Here is a 10291-nt window from a genome sequence, read left to right as displayed (position 1 = left end):
AAAGGTCAAGGATAAGAATTTTACCCATTTGAACATTGTGTTGGACAGTAATGGCCTTTGGAGAGGTATTTCTAATGAATTTGCAAGCTCCACTCCCTTGTGCTCTTCTCTGACAACTTCCACCTCTTTGCAAGCTTCTTCAATTTCAACCTCTTCCTCTTGGTAGCTTTCTTCCGATTCAATCTCTTCTTCATTGCTCACCAAGGGCATGGGAGGTTGTGCTTTGGTGCACGAAATTGTGATCTCTACTTTTCACAACTCAAACAATCCCCGGTAATGGCTCCAAAAACTTGGTGCTCAATACCATGGTCTAAACATAATTTCACAACTTCACACAACTAACCAGCAAGTGCACTGGGTCGTCCAAGTAATAAACCTTACGCGAGTAAGGGTCGATCCCACGGAGATTGTTGGTATGAAGCAAGCTATGGTCACCTTGTAAATCTCAGTCAGGCAGATTCAAATGATTATGGATGATTTATGAATAAAACATAAAACAAGGATAGAGATACTTATGTAATTCATTGGTGAGAATTTCAGATAAGCATATGGAGATGCTTCGTCCCTTCCGTCTCTCTGCTTTCCTACTGTCTTCATCCAATCCTTCTTACTCCCTTCCATGGCAAGCTGTATGTTGGGCATCACCATTGTTAGTGGCTACAGTCCCGTCCTCTCAGTGAAAATTTTCAATGCACCATGTCACGGCACGGCTAATCATCTGTCGGTTCTCAATCAGGTTGGAATAGAATCCATTGATTCTTTTGCGTCTGTCACTAACGCCAAGCCTTCAGGAGTTTGAAGCTCGTCACAGTCATTCAATCATTGAATCCTACTCAGAATACCACAGACAAGGTTTAGACCTTTCGGATTCTCTTGAATGCTGCCATCAATTATAGCTTATACCACGAAGATTCCGATTAAGGAATCCAAGAGATAAACATTCAAGCCTTGTTTGCTTGTAGAACGGGAGTGGTTGTCAGTCACGCGTTCATAAGTGAGAATGATGATGAGCATCACATAATCATCACATTCATCAAGTTCTTGAGTGCGAATGAATATCTTGGAATAAGAACAAGCTGAATTGAATAGAAGAACAATAGTAATTGCATTAATACTCGAGGTACAGCAGAGCTCCACACCTTAATCTATGGTGTGTAGAAACTCCACCATTGAAAATACATAAGAACAAGGTCTAGGCATGGCCGTGAGGCCAGCCCCCAAAACGTGATCAAAAGATTCAAAGATCTCCTGATTCTAAATACAATAGTAAAAGGTCCTATTTGTAGAGAACTAGTAGCCTAGGGTTTACAAAGATGAGTAATGACATAAAAATCCACTTCCGGGCCCACTTGGTGTGTGCTTGGGCTGAGCATTGAAGCTTTCATCTGTAGAGACTTTTCTTGGAGTTAAACGCCAGCTTTTGTGCCAGTTTGGGCGTTTAACTCCCATTCTTGTGCCAGTTTCGGCGTTTAACACCGGGCAGTTTTGAGCTGATTTGGAACGCCAGTTTGGGCCATCAAATCTCGGGCAAAGTATGAACTATTATACATTGCGGGAAAGCCCAGGATGTCTACTTTCCAACGCCGTTGAGAGCGAGCCAATTGGGTTTCTGTAACTCCAGAAAATCCACTTCGAGTGCAGGGAGGTCAGAATCCAACAGCATCTGCAGTCCTTTTCAGTCTCTGAATCAGATTTTTGCTCAGGTCCCTCAATTTCAGCCAGAAAATACCTGAAATCACAGAAAAACACACAAACTCATAGTAAAGTCCAGAAAAGTAAATTTTAACTAAAAACTAATAAAAATATAATAAAAAGTAACTAAAACATACTAAAAATATACTAAAAACAATGCCAAAAAGCGTATAAATTATCCGCTCATCACAACACCAAACTTAAATTGTTGCTTGTCCCCAAGCAACTGAAAATCAAATAAGATAAAAGGAAGAGAATATGCAATGAATTCCAAAAACATCTATGAAGATCAGTATTAATTAGATGAGTGGGGCTTTTAGCTTTTTGCCTCTGAACAGTTTTGGCATCTCACTCTATCCTTTGAAATTCATAATGATTGGCTTCTATAGGAACTCAGAATCCAGATAGTGTTATTGATTCTCCTAGTTAAGTATGATAATTCTTGAACACAGCTACTTTATGAGTCTTGGCCGTGGCCCAAAGCACTCTGTCTTCCAGTATTACCACCGGATACATACATGCCACAGACACATAATTGGGTGAACCTTTTCAGATTGTGACTCAGCTTTGCTAGAGTCCCTAATTAGAGGTGTCCAGGGTTCTTAAGCACACTCTTTTTGCCTTGGATCACAACTTTATTTCTTTCTTTTTCTTTTTTCTCTTTTTTTTTTCGTTTTTTTCTCTCTTTTTTTTGAATATTCACTACTTTTTCTTGCTTCAAGAATCATTTTTATGATTTTTCAGATCCTCAGTAACATGTCTCCTTTTTCATCATTCTTTCAAGAGCCAACCATTCATGAATAACAAATTCAAAAGACATATGCACTGTTTAAGCATACATTCAGAAAACAAAAGTATTGCCACCACATCAAAATAATTAATCTGTTATAAAATTCAAAATTCATGTAATTCTTCTCTTTTTCAATTAAGAACGTTTTTCATTCAAGAAAGGTGATGGATTCATAGGACATTCATAACTTTAAGGCATAGACACTAAGACACTAATGATCATGTAATAAGACACAAACATGGATAAACATAAGTATAAAATTTGAAAAACAAGAAAATAAAGAACAAGGAAATTAAAGAACGGGTCCACCTTAGTGATGGCGGCTTGTTCTTCCTCTTGAAGATCTTATGGAGTGCTTGAGCTCCTCAATGTCTCTTCCTTGCCTTTGTTGCTCCTCTCTCATGATTCTTTGATCTTCTCTAATTTCATGGAGGAGGATGGAATGTTCTTGGTGCTCCACCCTTAGTTGTCCCATGTTGGAACTCAATTCTCCTAGGGAGGTGTTGATTTGCTCCCAATAGTTTTGTGGAGGAAAGTGCATCCCTTGAGGCATCTCAGGAATTTCATGATGAGTCGGATCTCTTGTTTGCTCCATCTTTTTCTTAGTGATGGGCTTGTCCTCATCAATGGGGATGTCTCCCTCTATGTCAACTCCAACTGAATAACAGAGGTGACAAATGAGATAGGGAAAGGCTAACCTTGCCAAGGTAGAGGACTTGTCCACCACCTTATAAAGTTCTTGGGCTATAACCTCATGAACTTCTACTTCTTCTCCAATCATGATGCTATTGATGAGCGGATAATTTATACGCTTTTTGGCATTGTTTTTAGTATGTTTTTAGTAGTTTTAGTTGAGTTCTTAGTATATTTTTATTAGTTTTTAGTTAAAATTCACTTTTCTGGACTTTACTATGAGTTTGTGTGTTTTTCTGTGATTTCAGGTATTTTCTGGCTGAAATTGAGGGACCTGAGCAAAAATCTGATTCAGAGACTGAAAAGGACTACAGATGCTGTTGGATTCTGACCTCCCTGCACTCGAAGTGGATTTTCTGGAGCTACAGAAGCCCAATTGGCGCGCTCTCAACGGCGTTGGAAAGTAGACATCCTGGGCTTTCCAGCAATATTTGATAGTCCATACTTTGCCCAAGATTTGATGGCCCAAATCGGCGTTCAAAGTCACCTTCAAAATTCCCAGCGTTAAACGCCGGAACTGGCACCTAAATGGGAGTTAAACGCCCAAACTGGCATAAAAGCTGGCGTTTAACTCCAAGAAGAGTCTCTACACGAAAATGCTTCATTGCTCAGCCCAAGCACACACCAAGTGGGCCCGGAAGTGGATTTTTATGTCATTTACTCATCTTTGTAAACCTTAGGCTATTAGTTTTCTATAAGTAGGACCTTTTACTATTGTATTTGAACATCTTGAGATTTTTGAATCTTTTGATCACTGGGGGTTGGCCTCACGGTCATGCCTAGACCTTGTTCTTATGTATTTTCAATGGTGGAGTTTCTACACACCATAGATTAAGGTGTGGAGCTCTGCTGTACCTCGAGTATTAATGCAATTACTATTGTTCTTCTATTCAATTCCGCTTGTTCTTTGTCCAAGATATAACTTGTTCTTCAACTTGATGAATGTGATGATCCGTGACACTCATCATCATTCTCACCTATGAGCGTGTGACTGACAACCACCTCCGTTCTACCTTAGATTGGGTGAATATCTCTTGGATTCCTGATACACGATGCATGGTTGATCGCCTGACAACCGAGTGCTCGCCTGACAAACGAGCCAGCCATTCCGTGAGATCAGAGTCTTCGTGGTATAGGCAAGAACTGATGGCAGCATTCAAGAGAATCCGGAAGGTCTAACCTTGTCTGTGGTATTCTGAGTAGGATTCAATGATTGAATGACTGTGACGTGCTTCAAACTCCTGAAGGCGGGGCGTTAGTGACAGACGCAAAAGAATCACTGGATTCTATTCCGGCCTGATTGAGAACCGACAGATGGATAGCCGTGCCGTGACAGGGTGCGTTGAACATTTCCACTGAGAGGATGGGAGGTAGCCACTGACAACGGTGAAACCCTTGCATAAGCTTGCCATGGAAAGGAGTAAGAAGGATTGGATGAAGACAGTAGGAAAGCAGAGAGACGGAAGGGAAGGCATCTTCATACGCTTATCTGAAGCTCTCACCAATGATATGCATAAGTATCTCTATCTTTATCTTTATGTTTCATTCATCATCTATACCCATTTGAGTCTGCCTGACTAATATTTACAAGGTGACCATAGCTTGCTTCATACCAACAATCTCCGTGGGATCGACCCTTACTCGCGTAAGGTTTATTACTTGGACGACCCAGTGCACTTGCTGGTTAGTTGTGCGAAGTTGTAGTGATCACAATTTCGTGCACCAAGTTTTTGGCGCCGTTGACGGGGATTGTTTTGTGTATGGACAACTAACGGTTCATCTTGTTGCTTAGATTAGGTATTTTTCTTCAGAGTTCTTAAGAATGAATTCTAGTGTTTCATGATGATCTGCTGAAATCTGGCTGGCTGAGAAGCCATGTCTAATCTCATTGGACCGAGGTTTCAACTGATCATCACAAGAGCTTGTTGATTTCTATCAATCTTGCTATTGGAGCAATGATCTGCTAAGGCTTGGCTGGCCATTGGCCATGTCTAGTGTTTTGGACCGGAGCTTTCTTTGAAAGCTTGACTGGCTGTGAAGCCATGTCTAATTCCTGGACCGGAGTCTTAGACTAGCATTGCAATGATTCTTGGAATCCAAATTAAGAATTCTGAAACCTTTATTTTCTATTTCCATATAATTTTCGAAAAAGCACAAAAAAAATTTCAAAATCATAAAAACCAAAAATATTTTATGTTTCTTGTTTGAGTCTAGTGTCTAATTTTAAGTTTGGTGTCTTGCATGCATTATTTATTTGATCTTGGTTCTATTTTCAAGTCAAAAGTACAGGGAACTGAAGATTCAGAACATGCAGCAGAGGAATTACACAGAAAAAGCTGGGCGTTTAAAACGCCCAGTGAAGAAGGACAGACTGGCGTTTAAACGCCAGCCAGGGTACCTGGTTGGGCGTTTAACGCCCAAAAAGGTAGCACATTGGGCGTTAAACGCCAGAATGTGCACCATTCTGGGCGTTTAACGCCAGGATGGCACAAGGGGGAGGATTTTGTTTTCAAATCAATTTTTTTTCAAGTTTTCAAATTTTTTCAAAATCAAATCTTTTTCAAATCATATCTTTTCAATCAAATGTTTTCAAAATCAATTTCTTTCCTTTTTCAAAGATACTTGCTAACAATTAATGATTTGATTGAACATTTCAAGTATGTTGCCTTTTCTGTTGAGAAAGGTTTAATGTTTGAATCATATCTTTTCTTGTTAGGCAAGTCATTAATTTTTAAAATCAAATCTTTTTAAAATTGTTTTCAAATCATATCTTTTCAATCATATCTTTTTAAAAGCATAACTTTTCAATCATATCTTTCTAATCACATCTTTTTCAAAATAGTTTTCAATCATATCTTTTTAAATTCTAATTTCAAAATCCTTTTCTAAAATTACTTGGTTTCTTTCCCACTTTTGTTTTCAAAAATCAATTAGTGTTTTTCAAAATGTTTTCAAAATCTTTTACTTAATTTTCGAAAATTACTTCCCTTCTTCTCACATCCTTCTATTTATGGACTAACACTATTCCTTAATGCAAAATTTGAACTCCATCTTCTTTGATAAGTTCGAATTTTCTACTTCTGCCTTCTATTTTTCTTTTCCTCTGACACCTCAAGGAATCTCTATACTGTGACATAGAGGATTCCATATTTTCTTGTTCTCTTCTCTTTCATATGAGCAGGAGCAGAGACAAAGGCATTCTTGTTAAAGCTGACCCTGAACCTGAAAGGACCTTGAAGCGAAAGCTAAGAGAAGCTAAGGCACAACTCTCTGTAGAGGACCTAACAGAAATCTTCAAGGAAGAAGAACCCATGGCAGCCGAAAACAACAACAATGCAAGGAAGGTGCTGGGTGACTTTACTGCACCTACTCCCGACTTCTATGGGAGAAGCATCTCTATCCCTGCCATTGGAGCAACAACTTTGAGCTTAAGCCTCAATTAGTTTTCTCTAATGCAACAGAATTGCAAGTTCCATGGACTTCTATTGGAAGATCCTCATCAGTTCTTAGCTGAATTCTGCAAATCTGTGACACTGTCAAGACTAATGGGGTTGACCCTGAGGTCTACAGACTTATGCTATTCCCTTTTGCTGTAAGAGACAGAGCTAGGATATGGTTGGACTCACAACCTAAAGAAAGCCTGGACTCATGGGAAAAGCTAGTCAATGCCTTCTTGGCAAAGTTCTTTCCACCTCAAAAATTGAGTAAGCTTAGAGTGGAAGTCCAAACCTTCAGACAGAAGGATGGAGAATCCCTCTATGAAGCTTGGGAAAGATACAAACAATTGATCAGAAAGTGTCCATCTGACATGCTTTCTGAATGGAGCATCATAGGTATTTTCTATGATGGTCTCTCTGAACTATCCAAGATGTCTTTGGATAGTTCTGCTGGAGGATCTCTTCATCTGAAGAAGACGCCTACAGAAGCTCAAGAGCTAATTGAAATGGTTGCAAATAACCATTCATGTACACTTCTGAAAGGATCCTGTGAACAGTGGGACAAATCAGAAGAAAGGAGTTCTTGAGATTGATACTCTGAATGCCATTCTGGCTCAGAATAAAATATTGACTCAACAAGTCAATCTGATTTCTCAAAGTCTGTCTGGAATGCAAAATGTACCTGGCAATACTAAGGATGCTTCATCTGAAGAAGAAGCTTATGATCCTGAGAACCCTTCAATGGAAGAGGTGAATTACCTAGGAGAACCCTATGGAAACACCTATAATTCTTCATGGAGAAATCATCCAAATTTCTCATGGAAGAATCAGAGAGAACTCAACAAGGTTTCAACAACAATAATGGTGGAAGAAATAGGTTTAGCAATGGCAAGCCTTTTCCATCATCTTCTCAGCAACAGACAGAGAATTCCAAGCAGAACCCCTCTGACTTAGCAACCATGGTCTCTGATCTAATCAAGACCACTCAAAGTTTCATGACTGAAACAAGGTCCTCCATTAGGAATTTGGAGGCACAAGTGGGACAGCTGAGCAAGAAAGTTACTGAACCCCCTCCAAGTACTCTTCCAAGCAACACAGAAGAAAATCCAAAAGGAGAGTGCAAGGCCATCAACATGGCCGAATTTGGAGAGGAAGGAGAGGAAGTGAACGCCACTGAGGAAGACCTCAGTGGGCGTGCACTGACTTCCACTGAGTTCCCCAATGAGGAACCATGGGAATCTGAGGCTCAAAATGAGACCATAGAGATTCCATTGGACTTACTTCTGCCTTTCATGAGCTCTGATGAGTATTCTTCCTCTGAAGAGGATGAGTATGTCACTGGTGCGCGAAATTGTGAACAATACTTTTTCACAACTCAAATAATCCCCGGTAATGGCTCCAAGAACTTGGCGGCTCAATACCATGGCATTACACAACTTCGCACAACTAACCAGCAAGTGCACTGGGTCGTCCAAGTAATAAACCTTACGTGAGTAAGGGTCGATCCCACGGAGATTGTTAGTATTGAAGCAAGCTATGGTCATCTTGTAAATCTTAGTCAGGCAAACTCAGATGTATATGGTGATGAACGAAAATAACATAGAAGATAAAGATAGTGATACTTATGTATATCATTGGTGTAAGAGCTTCAGACAAGTGTATGAAGATGCCTTCCCTTCCATCTCTCTGCTTTCCTATTGCCTTCATCCAATCCTTCTTACTCCTTTCCATGGCAAGCTCGTGTAAGGTTTCACTGTTGTCAGCAGCTACCTCCCATCCGCGCAGTGAAAGCTAATGCACACACTCTGTCACAGTGCTGCCAATCACCGGTTTGGTTCCCTCCTCTACCGGAATAGAATAACTCTTTTGCGTCTGTCACGAACGCCCAGTAGGTTACAGGTTTGAAGCACGTCACAGTCATTCAGTCATTGAATCCTACTCAGAATACCACAGACAAGGTTAGACCTTCCGGATTCTCTTGAATGCTGCCATCAGTTCTTGCCTATACCACGAAGACTCTGATCTCACGGGATGGCTGGCTCGATTGTCAGGCGAGCACTCGGTTGTCAGGCGATCAACCATGCATCGTGCAATCAGGAATCCAAGAGATATTCACTAAGCCTCAGATGCTTGTAGAACAAGAATGGTTGTCAGTCACCTTGTTCATGGGTGAGAATGGTGATGGGCGTCAATCATCACCTTCATCATGTTGAAGAACAAGTGATATCTTGGTAAAAGAACAAGCGGAATTTGAATGGAAGAACAATAGTAATTGCATTAATACTCGAGGTACAGCAGAGCTCCACACCTTAATCTATGGTGTGTAGAAACTCCACCGTTGAAAATACATAAGCATAAGGTCAGGCATGGCCGTGAGGCCAGCCCTCCAATGATCTAAGAACTAGATTCCAAAGATGATCTAGAGATCTAAAAGTGATCAAAAGATTCCTATACAATAGTAAAAGGTCCTACTTATAAGAAACTAGTAGCCTAAGGTGTACAGAAATGAGTAAATGACATAAAAATCCACTTCCGGGCCCACTTGGTGTGTGCTTGGGCCGAGCAATGAAGCAATTTCGTGTAGAGACTCTTCTTGGAGTTAAACGCCAGCTTTGGTGCCAGTTTGGGCGTTTAACTCCCATTTAGGTGCCAGTTCCGGCGTTTAACGCTGGAATTTCTTGAGGTGAATTTGAACGCCGGTTTGGGCCATCAAATCTTGGGCAAAGTATGGACTATTATATATTGCTGGAAAGCCCAGGATGTCTACTTTCCAAAGCCGTTGAGAGCGCGCCAATTGGGCTTCTGTAGCTCCAGAAAATCCGCTTCGAGTGCAGGGAGGTCAGAATCCAACAGCATCTGCAGTCCTTTTGAGTCTCTGGATCAGATTTTTGCTCAGGTCCCTCAATTTCAGCCAGAAAATACCTGAAATCACAGAAAAACACACAAACTCATAGTAAGTCCAGAAAGTGAATTTTAATTAAAAACTAATAAAAATAACTAAAAAACTAACTATATCATATCAAAAGCATACTAAAACCAATGCCAAAAAGTATACAATTATCCGCTCATCACAACACCAAACTTAAATTGTTGCTTGTCCCCAAGAAACTGAAAATCAATAAGATAAAAAAAAGAGAATATGCAATGAACTCCAAAACATCTGTGAAGATTAGTATTAATTAGATGAGCGGGCTTTTATCTTTTTGTCTCTGAATAGTTTTGGCATCTCACTCTATCCCTTGTAGTTCAGAATGATTGGCTTCTTTAGGAACTCAGAATCCGGATAGTGTTATTGATTCTCCTAGTTAAGTATGATGATTCTTGAACACAGCTACTTATTGAGTCTTGGCTGTGGCCCAAAGCACTCTGTCTTCCAGTATTACCACCGGATACATACATGCCACAGACACATAATGGGTGAACCTTTTCAGATTGTGACTCAGCTTTGCTAAAGTCCCCAATTAGAGGTGTCCAGGGTTCTTAAGCACACTCTTATTTGCCTTGGATCACAACTTTATTTCTTTTCTTTTTTCTTTCTCTCTCTTTTTTTTTCGATATTTTTTTTTTTTTGCTTGCTTTCTTCTCTTTTTTTTTTTTTGTATTCACTGCTTTTTCTTGCTTCAAGAATCATTTTATTGATTTTTCAGATCCTCAGTAACATGTCTCCTTTTTCATCATT

The 10291-nt window shown here is 40.0% G+C and overlaps 1 non-coding gene across 1 annotated transcript; it reads right to left on the bottom strand.

The window, feature by feature from the left end:
- Positions 1 to 6881: 6881 nt before the first annotated feature.
- Positions 6882 to 6985, bottom strand: LOC130938521 (small nucleolar RNA R71). The gene has a single exon (XR_009069685.1). It is a non-coding gene; the product is annotated as a small nucleolar RNA R71 (small nucleolar RNA).
- Positions 6986 to 10291: the final 3306 nt, after the last annotated feature.

This window comes from Arachis stenosperma, chromosome 6 (assembly GCF_014773155.1).
Source record: "Arachis stenosperma cultivar V10309 chromosome 6, arast.V10309.gnm1.PFL2, whole genome shotgun sequence".
NCBI lineage: Eukaryota > Viridiplantae > Streptophyta > Magnoliopsida > Fabales > Fabaceae > Arachis > Arachis stenosperma.
Note: the sequence above shows the minus strand (reverse complement) of the source record. Positions and strands in the feature narration are given on the sequence as shown.